Genomic DNA, 18,247 nt, shown 5'->3' with positions numbered 1-18,247 from the left:
GGAGGGATCGGTTAGATTGCACCCTTCGCCAGGAGGACAGCAATCTTTTCTCAAAAGACAGGGGCGAGCACAGGGCTGACCCTGGTGAGATACACACCTGTGAACTTGGGAGGCTGTTTTGCGGATTGAATCGCACAGAGTCTGATCGTGTGTATGAGCCACCGCGAAGAGCTGGCCTGCCCTAACCAGGCAGGTAGAGCCCTCGCTAATGGTTGCATCGCTACCATCGCTGACGTACCAGCAGTGGGGCAGCGCGGAGTGGGAGTGCTGATCCAGGGAGCTCTGAGGTCCCGTAAAAAGCTGGAGGTGAGAGAGTCATTCTCACCTTGTACCCAGACTCTGGAGGGGAGGGCTGGATGTGTGAGACCTTTCTCCCAGAGCTCGTGAGCCACTGGCAAAGTGTACCAATTCTGCGAGCTGGAAAGCATTGCATCCCAGACTGGCAGTATTCGGGCTGTCATATCCGGGGGAAAGGAAAAATGCTTAGAGCTGCTGCTACTGCAGAGCAGTTTTCGTAGATGGCGACAACCAGTGGATTTGGATGGTTCACTTGGGGGGGGGGGGGGGGGGTCTTACATCCCCGTCGATAGATGAATCAGCCCATCTTATCCGACTGCACCGCCGTGAATACCTGGCTGAATCCACTGATGGTGTCACCGAACAGACCAGCCTGGGATATGGGGGAGTCAAGAAATTGAACTTTGTTGCGCATATCTTTTGCCAGGTTTAGCCTGAGGTGGCGCTCCTGGACCCCTAATGGGGCCATCTTCTTTCCCAGTGCAGTTGAGTGCGGTGCAGGGCTTGTAACAAGCCTAGTTCAGAACCACTCTTGTGCAGCTCGGCCAGCGTGCTCGCATGGACCCTAGCGTGCAAGGTGGAAGCAGCCTGGATCACGGCTGTGTGGGCTCTGGCTCTGAGGGAGGCAGAAAACTGACACATCTTGGATGGGAAACGAGGCTGACTCCAGCAGAAAGAGGCACCAATGGCACTCTCAATCTGGGAAATCGATTTGTACTCCCTGGCTGCTCCACCATCAAGGTTGGTCAGGGCGGAAGCGCACGCAGATTGGGCAGAGAAAGGTGCCCTTCAAGACTGCATGAGCTCATTGTGCAGTTCCGGGAAGAAAGGGATGGGAGGCTAGAAGGTCTTGCCTTTTTTGCTGTCCACATACACCCATCTAGTCGGTCACGCTGCAGGGTTGGGGGGATAAACCATTACCAGGCCCGCGGCTGAAGCAGCACAGTGAAAGCATGGTTATCATGTCTGTTTCTGAATCCGATGCAGCGCTTGCTACACCGGAGGGATGGAGCTGGTTCAAATCCTTCATCAGACAATGACAGCCCTTCCTCCGATGCAGCGGTGGACATCTGAGCCTCGGTGTCATCAAGTGAGAGGGCGGTCATCAGAGGATGAATCGCTTCTCTCACTCGAAGCAAGAGGTCCTTAGCATGTGCTGTGCATATATTGAAAAATTGATTACAACTAGCATCAGCTGTGCAAGCTGAACCTGCCAACTCATTTTTATTTCATTGGCTCATTTACATTTTAGATAATTGGCTTTCTGAACGAAATCCTCATAGTGGAACTTTTTCCACATAGCATTGAAGTTCCCCTCCCCAAGGGAAATGTTTCACTCCCTGTTCTCAGAAATTCTTTCATCTGATAAATTTTTGCTAATAACTCACAGTCTTGCACATTTGTTGTGTGTGACAGGATGTACTGCATTCTGACAGGTCACTTCTTTATCCTAATCTCTTCACAGAGTGTACCTTTTAGAGTGAGAAGTCGGAGGGGATAAAGTATGTAGTGTATGAAAAAAGTTACACTAAAGGTCACATTCATCACAAACGTGCACGATAAAGTAAAAAGTGTCCATCATTTGTACCTACCATTCTTCTTTCTTAAATGTAATTTGATGAGCCAAATTTTGAAGATACTGGTTTGGAATGACCTTTCTTCATTGTGACCATGATTGTTTGCACCCTATAGTGTCCTTCAGAAACAGTATTTATACTTACAGAATAAATTGTAGAGATGTGCCCAACAGCTTAGGCAGCAACATGTTACTTTACTACTTGGACAAAGATTTGCCAGTAGAATTTGTACACAAAAGGTACTTCACAAAACTGACTTAAGAAAGACTTCTTATACAGGTGTAATGACCTGTGGCAGCAGCAAGGTAATGAGGTATGTATCAATTAATATGAATAAACAATCCTGTATCCTAATCAAACCTCAATCTATGCATTTTCTGCATGCAGTATGTATCCTTTACTGCCTGTGATACTCCACAGTTCTGTACATTACGTTCTGAAGGGCTGATGGCTGCACACCCCTAATCTTTGAAGAAGATGAAAGGTGTAAGGGACCAACAAACTGATTACTGATTAAACTTTACTTGTTCCACCACTCCAAAATGCTTCACTGTGAAAGACCCTTTGAAGTGGACAGGATTGAGCACTTTGGTTTGGGATGACCCTTTGAAATGGTGGCTATGATTGCTCTTACCCTGAAGTGCCCTTGAGAAACAGCTTTATCCTTTCGGAAAGTAGCAGAAGGCTGTGCCTGAAATCTTATGCAGTTGACGTATGCAGGCAATGACTTTGCCTGAAGAGTTTGTGTACAAAGGCTTCTTATACATGTATAATGATCTGTGGAGGCAAGAATCCAACAAGGTCAGAATCCAATCCATAAAGACCATTTGAATTGGTCAGTTTAGAGCATTTTGATAAGAAAAGAACCTTCAAGAGAACTTGATTATTATGTATTATTATTCTAAGATGACCATAGGAGGTGGATTGTCGGCAGTGCAGGGCCACAGTGATTCTGCCGGCAGCCTTTACGCACAAATGCCTCTTGCACTGAGTGATACTGTACAATACAATACTGTACAGTACAAAAGATTTGATACAGGTCGTCCTGATCAGGCTTGCATTTCCACTGCGAATAAGGCAATAATCTTGGTAGGCAAGATTACTCCAGAAAGTTACTATCAACATCATTCTCGCTCAAAAAGCAGTACGGGCCATTCACATCACATCTTTTGCAAGCTCAAGTTCATTCATTTTCTGCCTCTTTTCCTGGAGCCGGGTCGCAGGGGGCAGCAGTCTTAGGTGAGAACCCCAGACTTCCCTCTCCCTAGACACTTCCTCCAGCTCCTCAGGGGGGATCCTAAGGGGTTCCCAGGCCAGCCAAGAGACATAGTCTCTCTAGCATGTCCTGAGTCTTCCCTGAGGCCTCCTCCCGTTGGGACATGCCTGGAACCCCTCCCTAGGTAGGCGTCCAGGAGGCATCCGAAACAGATGCCCGAGCCACCTCAGCTGACTTCTCTCAATGTGGAGGAGCAGCGGCTCTACTCTGAGCTTCTCCCGGGTGTCAGAGCTCCTCACCCTATCCATAAAAGTGTGCCCTGCCACCCTTCAAAGGAAACTCATTTAGGCCGCTATGTACATATTATATATATTATTTACATAATGCTTACAGCATATAATAACAGCTCTTCACCCTGTGACAAGCACAGTGATTCTGCAAAATTAACGTTAAAGTGAGCGGCGTTCATCTGACAGGTCCATTTGCGATAGCACCCTCCCAATGAATATTGGATAAGACGAAGTGACCGAGCATCCAGCCCGAAATATACAATCTCATTGAGGCTCCGAGTGATTTTACATAAGAGAAGTTAAAGGCCTACAAGTCTTTGGATGCCAACAATGTTGTTCTTTGTGGTCATGTGCAAGAAATAATGCTCCATGATGACCAGATTCAAGAGCTAAACACCGAGATTCTGCCTAGCCAAAGACAAGGAAACAAGACGGAGCTAACGTTATACAAGGCCTGGGTAATTAATCACCAACACGCAAAACAACTGCATTCTGACAATGAACTTCACCTGTACGGCAGGGTATGTGAACCTACACATAGAGGTAAAGTTGGTTTTATATTTGCACATTCAGACTTTCTCCTTAATAATATAATTTCATAAAAATATTATTTGCAAACTCTAAATAGCGAAATTATATTAGCTGCAGCCAATGACTATCAATATACAACATTGTTCACAGTCAAATAAACGTGTTAATGTCGTTTTCAAGTCACACTTGCAGGTCATTTCAGACCGAATATTCAAAGTGCAGTGGTAAACAATATAGGGAGTGTTTCACAAGTTGTCACTGAATGAATGTGTGAATATAAAACCAAGTTTATCTTAATAAAAGTAACTTTCACGTTTCATTCTTAGCATTCAATGTCCGCAGTTTAATTAACCATAAGTAACTGTTTTTGCTGAAATCATTTCTGCAATCAAAAACGAGTAATGTGTATGATTCAGCAAAGCGTGAACTTACCTGATATGACATGAAACCTGCAGAGTCCAGCATTTCTAATTAGCTCCTCACTTCATTCAGCTCCCATTTAGTCAAAGACGTCTGCAGTCGGTATTAAAGCAGTGTGTAGTGTATGGTAAAAGTTAAGATTTCTGTTTTTGGATTTCAATTCTGCATCCTACCGCACAACACGACATCTTTCCCATTGTAGCCTGTCTTCTTTTTGCAACCGGGGACCCGTGTGACGTCATGCATGACGTAGGTTGGTATTTGGTCTATACTTAAACTCCTCCACCCGGGGTAAGAACTTTCCTCCAACCTGGTGATGGCAAACCACATTTTTCCAGTGGAGCACCATGGCCTCGGACTTGGAGGTGCTGATTCTCATCCCAACTGCGTCACACTCAGCAGCAAACCGCCCCAGTGCATGCTGAAGGTCCATGTTCAATAAAGCCCACAAAACAACATTGAAATCCTGTGGTCCCCGAACCAGAACCCCTCTAGCCCAAGGCTGCGCCTTGAAATTCTTTCCATAAAAATTATGAACAGAATTGGTGACAAGGGGCATAACTGCTGCAGTCCAACCTGCACTGGAAACAAATCTGACTTATTGCCGGCAATGCAAACCAGACTCCTACTCTGTTAATACAGGGATTAGACGGCCTTCAACGGATCGCCTCTGACCCCATACTGCCCGAGCACCCTCCACAGAATGCCACGAGGGACATGATCGAATGCCTTCTTTAAGTCTACAAAACACATGTGGACTGGTTGGGCATACTCCCATGCACCCTGGTGAGGGTTTAGAGCTGGTCCAGTGTACCACGGCCTGGATAAAAAACACATTGTTCCTCCTGTATCCTTGGTTCAAGCATTGCCCAGATCCTCCTCTCCAGTACCCTGGCATAGACTTTCCCCGAGAGGCTGAGGAGTGTGATCCCCCTATAGTTGGAACACACCCTCCGGTCCCTCTTCTTAAAAATGGAAACCTCCACCCCAGTTGCCCAGTCCAGACCTACTGTCCCAGACCTCCATGCGATGTTGTAAAGACATGTCAGCCACAACAGCCCCACAACATCCAGAGAACTAAGATACACAGGGTGAATCTCATCCACTCCTGCTGTTTTGCACTGCGGCTCTTGCAAACTACCTCAGTGACCTCAGCTTGGGTGATGACTGCATCCCCAGTCTCTGCTTCCTCAATGAAAGACATGTCTGTGGGGTTAAGGACATCCTCAAAGTATTCCTTCTACCGCCCGACCACATCCCCAGTCAAGGTCAACAGCTCCCGACTTCCACTGTAAACAGTGTCGATGTGGAGCTGCTTTCCCCTCCTTAGGCGCCGGACAGTTTGCTAAAATTTCTTTGAGGCCGACCGATAGTCTTCCTCCATGGTCTCCCCGAACTCTTCCCTGGACAGAGTTTTTGCTTCCGCAACCACCAGCATTCTTGGCCTGTCGATACTCATTAGCTGTTTCGGTAGTCCTACAAGCCAACCAAGCCTTGTAGGGCTCCTTCTTCAGCTTGTCGGCATCCCTTACTGCCGGTGTCCACCACCGGGTTTGTGGATTGCCGCCCCAACAGGCACCACAGACCTTATGGCCACAGCTCCTCATGGCTGCATCAACAATGGAGTCGGAGAACATGGACCACTTAGTCTCCATGTCTTCAGCCTCCCTCAGGATCTGGTCAAAGCTCTTCCGGAGGTGAGAGTTGAAAATCCCTCTGACTTGAGGTTCAGCAAGACGTTCCCAGAGGACCCTTACAATACGCTTGGGCCTACCAGGTCAAGCCAGCTTTCCCCCCTGCCAGTGGATCCAACTCACTATCAGGTGGTGACCAGTTAACAGCTTGGCCCCTCTCTTTACCCGAGTGTCCAAGACATTCGGTCGGAGATCAGATAATACAACCACAAAGTTGATCATTGATCTCCGCCCTAGGGTGTCCTGGTGCCATGTGCACTGATGGACACCTTTATGCTTGAACATGGTGTTCGTCATGGACAAACTGTGATTAGCACAGAAGTCCAATAACAAAACACCACTCCGGTTCAGATCAGGTAGGCCGTTCCTCCCAATCATGCCTCTCCAGGTATCACTGTCATTACCCATGTTACCCACATTGAAGTCCCCCAGTAGAACAATGGAGTCCTTAGTCTGGACACTTTCCAGCACCCTTCCCAAGGACCCCAAGGAGGCCAGGTTCTCTGCACTGATGTTTGGCCCGTAGGCACAAACCACAGTGAGGGACCTAACCCTGACCCGAAGGCGCAGGGAGGCGACCCTCTCGTTCACTATGGAAAAATGTAAAAAAAAAACACATGGCGGCTAAGTTGGGGAGCTATAAGTAAGCCCACACCAGCCCACCGCCTCTCACCTTGAGCAACTCTAGAGTAGAAGAAAGTCCAGCCCTTCTCAAGAAGTTGAGTTCCAGAGCCCCAGCTGTGCATGGAGGTGAGCCCTACCATCTCTAGTCGGTACCGTTCCACCTCCTGCACCAGCTCGGGCTCCTTCCCTCCCAGTGAGGTGAGATTCCATGTCCCAAGAGCCAGTTTCTGTGCCTGACAGAAGGTGCCCGGCCACCAGGGGCTCGCACACGAGCCCCAACCCCAGGCCTGGCTCCAGGGTGGGGCCCCGGCTGCGCCATACCGGTCGACATCACAGTCCTTGATGTTATTGTATTCATAAGGTGGTTTTGAACCGCACTTAATCTGACCTGTCACCTAAGACCTGTTTGCCTGTTGGCCTTGCCTTACCCACGACAACATAGCTCTTAGGATCACTCAGGTACTCAAACCCCTCCACCACGATGAGGTAATATCCCATAATCTTAGCATTAAATTTAGTAACAGATCGAGTTCCATCCTGAAGAGCTCTTGTTTTATATATACGTAAATACTTCTGAAAGGTTCACCCTCCAGATTGAGACCTTAAGACTGGAAGAAGGGCCAGTAATTTAAAAAAACTTCAGCATCATTCATTTATTCATTTTCTTTTCGGCTTAGTCCCTTTATTAATCTGGGGTCGCCACAGTGGAATGAACTGCCAACTTATCCAGCATATGTTTTACACAGTGGATGCCCTTCCAGCTGCAACCCATCTCTGGGAAACATCCACACACACTCATACACTACGGACAATTTAGCCTACCCAATTCACCTGTACCTTGTCTTCGGACTGTGGGGGAAACCGGAGCACCTGGAGGAAACTCACCTGAATGCAGGGAGAGCATGCAAACTCCACACAGAAACGCCAACTGATCCAGCTGAGGCTTAAACCAGCGACCTTCTTGCTGTGAGGCGACCCCACAACCTACTGCACCACTGCGTCGTCCCAACTTCAGCATCATAGAGTCACAAATTAAACACATGCACAAAAAATTATGAAAATTTGTCCATTAATTGTACCAAATGGCTCTTTAAATTGGACAGGGTTAACACTTTGATTTGGAACAACCCTTTAGCACAGTGGCCATGTTTGCTCTCACTGGATTAATTCTCTTGAACAGTGACCGCATCTGAAGCTTTGACTGATGACTTGATGCCTTCTTATTCTCACAATGTCTTAGCTGACTGAGTTTACATACACCTTCAAAAAATAATTTTGGACAGACTTCTGAAAACATCCTGATGGTCTTTGATTATAGAAATGCAACAATACACTTCCAAATTCAATGACCAACTTTTTTCCTTAGGTGTAACTACTAGCAAGACTACTATCAAAAATCTGTTACATAATCTTTCGAACAGTGCTTTTATGTTGATTCAGTGGTGTCCAATCCTGCTGGTAGGGCCACTTGCCTGTAAATTGTAGCTTTAACCAGCTCCTATACACTTGCCTAGAAGTTTCCAGAGAGTCTGAAGAGCTTGATTAATTGGTGTTTAATTAGGGAGCAGCAAAGATCTGCAGTGCAGTGGCCCTCCAGGAACAAATTGGGTAATTGAGTCACTAGGAAGTCAAATATATTTGTTAACATCCTTAATGATTTAAAACTATGCATCTTTCTACAGTATATGTCAATGAGAACACATTTCTGATCAGAACTGAACCCACTCAGGTGCTAGAGTCACAGTATATGATAATTCTTTGAACAACAGCATTCTGGCACATAAACGTTATCAAAGGATTTCCAGAGTAAAATGTAATTTCCCTCCATTGTTGAACATTTTCTCTAAACTTGTTCGCTTGGTGCCGCACACATCTGTTCATTTCAAGTAAAGCCATTAAAATCAAATCAGCTAAACAATGCATCTCTTTTACTAAAGCGGTTGCTTAGAACTTGATGGCAGATTTGGCAGCATTGAACAAATCAAGGAAATTCCGAATGTCAGACACTTAGAAAAGACTAATCTGTTATGCAGATGAACACTGATTCCTTTTATCTACTCTGCACTCGGCGCTGCAGCTGATTTTCTTGTGTGAACATCAATCTGTTCAGTTTTGCTCATATAAATGGTACCTATGGAGTTTTTTGGATATACCTTAAAAAAATCTATTCAATGCATTTACATATTGTTTAGCATCAACTCGGTCCTCAATGAAATACACTTGTAATATTAAAAAACAATTAATAATTAATACTTGTTTTTTTATCTCAAGCATTTAATTTGATCATGCATTGTTAAGATTTCTAATAATATTCCTCCTATATAAATAGACAAAATACAAAAGCTTGGTTAAAACAATTTTATTTTAAACTCATCAAACAGACACAAGTATAAAACAGTACAGGCAAAAGAAACATTTTAAAGGTCTTATTTTCGCGTTTGTATGCAAAGCAAAGCATCAAATCTGTAAATATGAGCTTTAAGATGTAGTGTGGTTTCAGATTGTTTCCGCTTTGGTGTTTGCGTAATATATATGTAGGGCAATGTCAAGTTTTTGTTTCAGTTCTGTTGTTTTAAGAAGCTCTAAAGGCCTAACAAAAACCACAGCAACATTTTGATCCGACAAAACTTTCCAGAGATGCATCCTGTGTGACAAAAAAGAGCTCTTTTATTTTTTTGCTATTGCTATTGTGTTTCGCCTTTGCAGAAAATGACCTTGCAATCTCTGCAAATGACATTCTTTTACAGCTTAATCATCAGTTTAGTGCAATGCAATAAACTAAAACATGGGATGGGAAATAACAGGAAATGAAAACTTAAATTTCAGGGCTGCATTTTATTATTTCTTTTTTCTGATCTTCATTTTTTTTAGTTTTTGTGTTTGGCCATTGTTATACATTTTAAACTCTTCTCAAAGCAATGAAAAAGAAACTTGCCATTTGTAAATTTAGCAAATATAATGCACATAAAATAAAAGCAAACACTCTATGCTTTATTTATTAGGTATTAATATCTTTTTCAAATATACTACTACAACTTATTCATAATTAGATACTGGTGCTTAGAATTAGAAACTAGTATTCTCTTGTTATACTTGTACCTGTATAAGTAGATACTAATACTTACTTCAACAGTGACCAACAGCTATTGATTTTGACTTTTGTGGTATCTACAAAATAAGTACTGCACTAGCATAAATATAAATACGATGTTTTAGATTAACTGTAAAAATGGTTTGCCATAAGTAGCAACGTCTTATTTCGATAGTTCAGATCTTTTTTTTAGGAAACTATTATTTGTTATGTACTTTGATCTTTAGCCGCTTTTCCACTATCGTGCTGAATCGTTCTTTAAACAGAACTGTTCCATTCCGTGCCAAACCGGGCCAGACAGCACGGATACGGTTTCATTTTCCACTGTCGTGCTGCGACAAAGCTCTTTAAAACATTACACAAAACGCATCAGTAGTTGCCTTGGTAACGCAATGTAAACGGCTCCCTTTGTTCAATTAAAGTTAAATAAGAGCCGAAACAAGTATTTTTTTTTTTTCATAAAAGCAAAAGCAACCATGTGACTAAACACTGTTATGCCGCTCTATCAAATAGGGGTGCTAAATATAGGTACATGTGCACCCTTATTTATTTATATGTTGCGCAGCTTTGGCTAAATTTTATTTGGAGGGAAAATTACCAAAATGTAACGTGATGATTGAAAATAATTAGAGGGGAAATAAATATTTAAAATCTCTGAACATAACAGAAAAATAAAGAATGATAAGACAACAATAATAGTGCATTTGCATATAGTGGCAGAAATATAATTTTGGACAGGCCTTGTCAAAGTTGAGCGGGCACTTTCACTAATAAAAACACAGCACATAAATTATTTCATTTTTAACAATCAATTAAATTACACTGCGTTTTTATATCAAAAGTTGATAATGATATAAAATATACTACATTATGATGTTAAAATGAAACCAATTAAGCGATGGCTGTTATTTGTTTTACTATTCAAACATTAAATAACGAATGCAGCAAGTGAAAAAAAAACGAATTTGAAACAACACATATAGCAGGATATAAAGCATATAAAGCACTATTATATTTAGCAAAATGCTGCTCTATTATCTTTTTATTTTGATAATTTTATTTTCATTATTATAATTATTTTTGTGTTCATAATTAACTAACAAGCTGAAGGCGAATTATTGCTTGACGTTTTAGAAAATATTTGCGTAGCTATATTAAAGATCACCAAGAACAAAAACACAGAAACATGTTACATGCCTCATAAATGTCATATGTATAACTGAATCATATAATTGCCTACAGCTGAAATGATGAAAATTGCTCATTTTATTTTTATAAAACATTTGTCAAAACGTATTGATATTTTTTGAGTAAAAGCAATACTGACATTTAAGAATCCATATTTATTTAATTCATTCATTGTTTTGACTTGTTTATTAGTGCATATGCTATAATATAAATCATTCAACAGTAACGTTACCTTGGACAGTTACAGTGCCGCTCCGTAAAGCTTTCAAGCAAAGTCTTTTGGACAGCCGACATTACAACACGCCGTCCTTCAGGTGGTCTCGCCGGAATTAACAAGCTGTCCTGGCTTTGAATTAAAAAGTGCAATTATTTCCTCGTTGTTAAAAGAGTCTGCAAGTTCGTGTTCCATGGATATAGTTATGTTGTTGTGGAATTTGGACATCGACGATGCTGAGCGTGACTTTATTCGCTTTATTCGATGCGCAGCAGGGAAAAAAAGTCAGCAGCGCAAATCGCTGGCATCTCTCTCCCGGATCAGAGCGAGTTTTGTGCTGTGAAATACAGCGCTGCGTGCAATAAACTCACATTCAGGCAGGCGAAGTAGGTCTGTATTCAAGTCAATAAAATATTAACTTTAATGAATAAAATATCTTCGTAAGAATGTGATGAGTTATTCACTTCTCTGCCAGAGACTGCTCTATGGTTTTAAAACCTTTTTCAAACTGTATCGTTTAGACCTGGATCATTATTTTATATTAAATGTACTGTAGTTTATTGAGGATGTCTGATGACTAGCGCGCTTCTGCTGAGCCAGCTGTGGTAGCTTAGCAACCGAGTCGCGACGTCAACACACAGAATCTGTCAGCACAGTTCAGCACGGTTGTCTAACCGTGCCGAGAATTCCGGGCCAAGAACGGTTTGTAATCGTGCCGCGCCGTTCCAGGCTCAGTGGAGAAACAACCGTAACCGTACCGAAGTGTTCTTAGAACGGTTTGGCACGATAGTGGAAAAGCAGCTTTTAATTCACAAATAGCTATATTATACACTACATGAAAGCATCACCTTTCATGTAGTGTAATGCAGTGGTTTTGGGAATGAAAAAAGGGCACTTTAAAACCACTCAAAGCATGGTCGCATAACTGCAATGCCCTGGGAAAAAAACAAACAAACAACACCTTTGTAGTTACAGCATCACAGTGGTGAGATTTGCACAGAATATTGTACTGTGCTTTCTTCAAAATGACAATTTAATTATAATGCCTGAAATAAATTAAATAAGAATTAATTAGTCTACATGCTGTATAGCTTTATCATCTTCGCACCATCTTTTGATTTAATCCGGCAGCAATCCTTTCGCATTTATGACACACTTTAATATGTCGCTTTATCAGAATCACCAACAGCTCACGGCTTCATCTGAAAGTCTCTGCCTGCATCTCATTTAATTCTCATTACCTCCAAGAGACTAATTTTGTTAACAAGACACCATGTGTGGTGCGGTAAACACTTCCAGTTCAATGAGAAAAGTGCTCCATAAGTGTCATGCTTTCTTTAGGCAAGATAATTTATCGACTCTTAACCATAAACTTCCAGTTTGGATATTGTTTCTTGTTTATTTTACATTTGGAGGTTGGACGAATGGTGATCTTTGTATTGTAGGGTGACAATCGATTTTCAATAGTTGTTGGACAAAAGCGGACATGCCTTGCCTATGTCAATACAGTTGTTGTTGCACCCTATGGTGGTGCACAAACTATACCACCTCTCAATTTCAGAAGGGGGCTTCAAGGTTATATGCAAAACGTTGCTATTTCAGTACATTTAATAACTCATCTGCACCAGCCGACAAGATACAGCCATCCCTCCTTATCGGAAACAAAGTCAATTACCGAGCTACATGCACACATGCAACTCATATCATCATGGAGCACAACACTATTCAATTCCTTAGACACCCAGTGAATGACAGATTATCACATGTGTTCACAGTCAATAATTCAGACATCAAACTGTGTGGAACACAAAAGCTTCAGTAATGATCCTCTCTGTGCCGAACAGAGGTGGTTATCTAAAATGCCTGGGCTGGAGCCAAATCTTTCTTCAAAAAAGGAAAAGGAAAGTAAAGCAAAAAAGAATCACTATAGCCAGATTTGGCTCAATTCTCAATCACTTTGTTAATGTCGGCATGAAATTGTTCATGTAAATTAGGCCATTTAGTTTCTTAATGCCTGTTGCTGCTCTTATAAAAGATATAGTTTAAATGTTTTGACTGTTTTTCATTTCAGTTAATCTTCATTCATTTTCTTGTCGGCTTAGTCCCTTTATTAATCCAGGGTCACCACAGCAGAATGAACCACCAACTTATACAGCAAGTTTTTACTCAGCGGATGCCCTTTCAGCCGCAACCCATCTCTGGGAAACATCCACACACACATTCACACACACAATTTAGCCTATACCGAATTCACCTGTACCGCAAGTCTTTGGACTGTGGGGAAAACCGGAGCACCTGGAGGAAACCCACGCGAACACAGGGAAAACATGCAAACTCCACACAGAAACGCCAACTGAGCCGAGGTTCGAACTAGCGACCCATCGACCATCTTGCTGTGAGGCAACAGCACTATCTACTGCGCCACTGCTTCGCCCTCAGTTAATCTTTATTTCTGTAAAACTTTTTATAAGGTAAAGTGTACCAATTCAGCGTATAGATAATATTTAATAATAAATCAATATGTAGCAAATCATGTGAATTGAAGATTAATTTGAAGGGCGCTTCAAAAGAATCAACTCTTTTAATCCAGGCAAAACGAATCATAGCATGCATTGCCACAACGTGTAGTTACATTTTAATTTTTTGTGCAAAGACTAAATATAAGCTATGAGCATTAAACACAGAAATATAAATAAGCCTAAACAATTATTGAAAGGTCCCGTGAAGTGCTGTGATTTTATTGCATGTTTGATGCCATTTCAATCCAAACATGAAGAGAAGGTGGGGCATAGAGTAGCTCCTCCCCTTTTTAAAAATCAGCCAATGGTGTTTTGTTTACTCACCGTTCTAGTGAGAGTGGTTGAGATCAAGCACATCAAATGTGAAGCGTCTTGAAGAGGGCAGAGCATGTCAGATACTAGAAAGCAGTTGATTGGTCACAATTTGAAGAGAAACAAAAGTATGAGGTGACGTGAATAAAACAGTTGATCCATTTAGCTAGAAGTGACAAAGTACAAGCTTTACGTGTTTATATCAGTTTCATATCTTCTAAAGGCACATTTTGTCACTGTTTTGGTGCGCACTAGCTTATAGATATCTTAAAAACTAACAATACTCATACTAACATTTAAAAAACCTTCTTTTAATTTCATCAGACTTTTAAGGATTTGGATTTTAAAGTTATTTGTCTTAAAGGAGATGTGTCTTTATTCTAGATTTAAATTTACAGAGTGTGTCTCCCAAACTGTGCTAGAAAGATTCTTCCAGAGTTTAGACACCAGATATGACAATAATCTTCCACCTACAGTCGAGTTTGATAGAAATAGCAGCTTAGTTTATTTTCCTAACATTTCACATTATAAGCGTTTTAGTGTATTTTTGACCTTGTTACACAAGCCTGAAGCCACTCAGTTACAAACATCCTCCCTTCGCTATCTTCTGCCCTGCACACGCACTTGTTTCTCTGCAATAATCACACTTAGCCCGCAGCTTCTGTGACTGACAGTGAATTTAAATTCCTATATATGAAATCTCTTCAGTCCCAAATGAGGGTTGCGATACGTTCACTCATCCTCTGTTTTTGACTCCTCAGGCTGAGATGTTGGGAAAATGGATGGCGGACTAAACAGCCACTTTCCTGCTTCAGTGGCTCTGTCACATATGTGATCCGCTCTGATGTAAAGCCACCCGCAGGCCCAATGACAGCAGGTGTGATTCTGCAACTCAGGTGAGATGCGTTTTATTTTCTGACTCATTTTGAAACCGGTTTGCGCCATATTTACATGTTGAAATGGTCCTCATATAGTTAATCTTAGTCAGCAGGTATAGCTAATCCCCATCTGTGCGAGGCCTGGGAATGAAGCAGGCAGGTGGCAGAATGTTAGAGATGCATGAACACCGTCACTTCTTTCTCTTTGCTTCAGCAAAATCTGACCTTTTCTGCCTGAACTCGTTTCTGCGGGAAGACAAGAAAGCCTGGGGTTTTTACTGCATTGCCATTTTGGTGAATTATCATACTGGGGCTTGCTTGTGGGTTTATGAAGTAAGCTTTGAGTCATTTCATAGTATTTGATGAAGTATAATAAACAAAGCACAAACCTAAAATTGTATGTAGTTTTTAAATATTTATTATTATTTGTTTGAATTCCTTTCCAAAATCTGTACTTCTCTGACAATACGTAATGTAATGTAATGCTTGTATACCAAACAATGTTTTTAGACATATTTAGAACAAGAAAAAATTTAATGAAATTAATTAAAGATGAAACACCATAAAATAATAATTAATTGTTTTTCATTATATAAAATATATAAATATATAAAGATATATTATAAAGTTATATCTTATAAAGATATAAATATAATGAATTATCACTCTTTTTTTGTAGGTCAGAATAAGTATCTAAGAGCAATTCCAGCGTTATGGATGTGACATTTGCAGTAAAACTCAAAACTTAAATTCGCATAAAAAAACAAAAATAAATGGTTTTATTTTATTTAATATTTTCACATTTATGAGGAAAAAAGTTCATTATGGATGTGACATCTCTCCGTTTTGTATATGACAGATGTGAAACTGCCTCTTGTGTTTTTGGTAAATCAAATATAATAGTTTGAAAACATTGACAGATGCATTTTTGAGCATTTTTAAAGTACTGTAAAATAGTTGCTTACAAAAAACCAAAAAAAAAAAAAACCCAGAAACTGTTTCTGTATTTTGGTGAAAACCTTTTGCTGAAAACGAAATTGCTCATAAGTAATTTTCACTCTTACTTTACAAGATGTGTGCTAAGTCTTGGTGTCTCCAGAATGTGTCTGTAAACTTCAACTCAAAATATCCATCAGATGATTTTATTTTACAATGCTGAAAATGCCCATTTTGGGGTCAGAGGAAAGTGTAGCTGTTTTTGTAGCCTGTGTTTTTATATGGTAAGTAGTCTCGCCGCCTACCGTTTCCACACTCATGTCTGCTTTCTAAGGGGTCGATCACACCAACAGGGCCACCCCTGTGTAAACTCCGGCCACCCCTGTGGCCACCCCAATATGATTTTGCTGTGTTGATATTATTAATTTAAATGTACTTGCGTAAATTTACAATATTTCAATAAATAATTAATTAATTAAATAAATAGCAGCCACTAAATTATTACAAAAGAATTATTACAAAAAATTTTCCACAAAATCTGCAGTACACACACAACCAACAAACATACGCACACACGCACACACGCGCACACACACACACACACGCACACACACACACACACACACACACACACACACACACACACACACACACACACACACACACACACTAGCTGACAATGGACCTTTGATTCAGCCATATTTTTACATTTAATTTCCTCAACATATTGATTAAATCATTAATTTATTTATTTTCAACATTATATACCAATTTGTAATGTATTTCTAAGGTCAACAACCAAAAATATCCTTTAATTTATTACATTTAATACATTCAAATGCATACAAATATTTTTAACTGCATTATAAGTTGAATTGCTGGACAATTGTGCTGCCAGATGTCTTAGTGACTGATGAATTTGCTTCTGTTTGATAAACAGATATTTAAATAAAACAAAGGTCTTTAGGTCAAAAGGTCTTTCACTTTTGATTCATTTAATCTTTGTCGAATAGAAGTATTAATTTCCTTTAAACTCTAACAGAATTGCTTTTTAATATTGCTCTGCAACCCCTTTGTCTTTACTTCTATTATTCCCACACAAAAGCAGCAGACAGGCAGATGCTAGAAAGTTCTTGTTTCTGCGAAAGCCTTCACTCATCTGAAGCCGTATTTGGCTGCATTTGGCTTGACTCTGCGAGTTGACAGTCTGAGGCATTAATTAACAGTGGATTATTGCATTATTAATAGTGAACAACCCCGAGTCAGTGGAACGACTTTCATTTCCCTTGTGTCTGATATTGCTTCAGGGAAGTCAATTATTACAGAGCTCACTAGACACATGATTCATCTGAATGCAAACTCAGAAATTTCACTTCCTGCACTTTCATATTCACACTACAGCGCCTCATTTACCAAAAACAGTCTCATTAAAGAAAGTCCGCATTTATGGGTGCTTTGAAAATAAATGACATGGAGCGCTGATGTGAACTTTGCTATCCTGGGTTATTACAGCCCTACATTTAATTAACAAGTAGCCCAAAGCCTCTGAAAAGTTCAGCCAAGGATATTATAATGAACATCGCTCGGAAGAAAGTCACAGATGGACAGAACACATGTTCACAGTCTATGATATTTAAACCACACTGTCTGCCTTTAAATACAGTGTTGGCCTTGGCCACGTTTTCTTAAATATTCATGCAGCTTGATTTAAAATACTATGATTGAATAAAAAAAATGTACACAAGGATAGAAATAGACATGGCAAGTGAGTGCAAATAAAATAAGCAACTGTTTGTACTTGTCAGAAATATAACCATAATATTTAAATGTGCAAAGCTAAATCATGTGATCCTTAAATTAATGTCATAAGAAACTAAAGAAAAGTAATGACAGGGTATTTGCATACTTTTATATTTTCAATAATATACTGTAATATTTACATACATATTCTTGAGAAATATGCAGGCCACCTGCTGCTTATCAAATTCCAGGGTGAATCAATAAAATATTTGTAACTGATTACACTGTAATTACTGTATATACAGAACTTTTTTTCTGTGGGGTTTTTCTACCCTTTGTAGGTCATTGGCCCATGAACATTTCATAACTGTAACAAGAGGCAATTCAATCAAAACTTAATGTTAAAACAGCCATCATAACATTATTTCTCAACATGTGACTCTTTTTGAATTCTCAGAAGCTTTAGAAATTAAAAATGTAAAACAGCAAATACGTTGGGACCATTGTTTTTGTTTACATCTGTCAAAATGGTCTATGACCTCTATTTTTACTTTTTTTTTTGGACAAACAATTCTCTTGTTTTAACGCCTAAATAGATAATTCACCCCCAATCCTCCTGCCTCACCCCCCAAACATTTTGTATTATTTTACAAAGTGTCTTTTATTGACATTTTTAGTGGTTTGAAACTATGTTCTTGATTTGTCATATAAATAAATAAT

The 18,247-nt window shown here is 40.4% G+C and overlaps 1 long non-coding RNA gene across 1 annotated transcript; it reads left to right on the top strand.

Moving 5' to 3' along the window:
- The first annotated feature begins 11,791 nt into the window (after nt 1–11,791).
- LOC141380676 (uncharacterized) lies at nt 11,792–15,242 on the top strand. The gene is made up of 3 exons (XR_012399315.1): nt 11,792–13,613; nt 14,735–14,869; nt 14,958–15,242. It is a non-coding gene; the product is annotated as an uncharacterized lncRNA (long non-coding RNA).
- The last annotated feature ends 3,005 nt before the right edge of the window (nt 15,243–18,247 follow it).

This window comes from Danio rerio, chromosome 24, assembly GCF_049306965.1.
Source record: "Danio rerio strain Tuebingen ecotype United States chromosome 24, GRCz12tu, whole genome shotgun sequence".
Classification (NCBI taxonomy): domain Eukaryota; kingdom Metazoa; phylum Chordata; class Actinopteri; order Cypriniformes; family Danionidae; genus Danio; species Danio rerio.
This window is presented reverse-complemented; position numbering and strand designations above follow the sequence as displayed.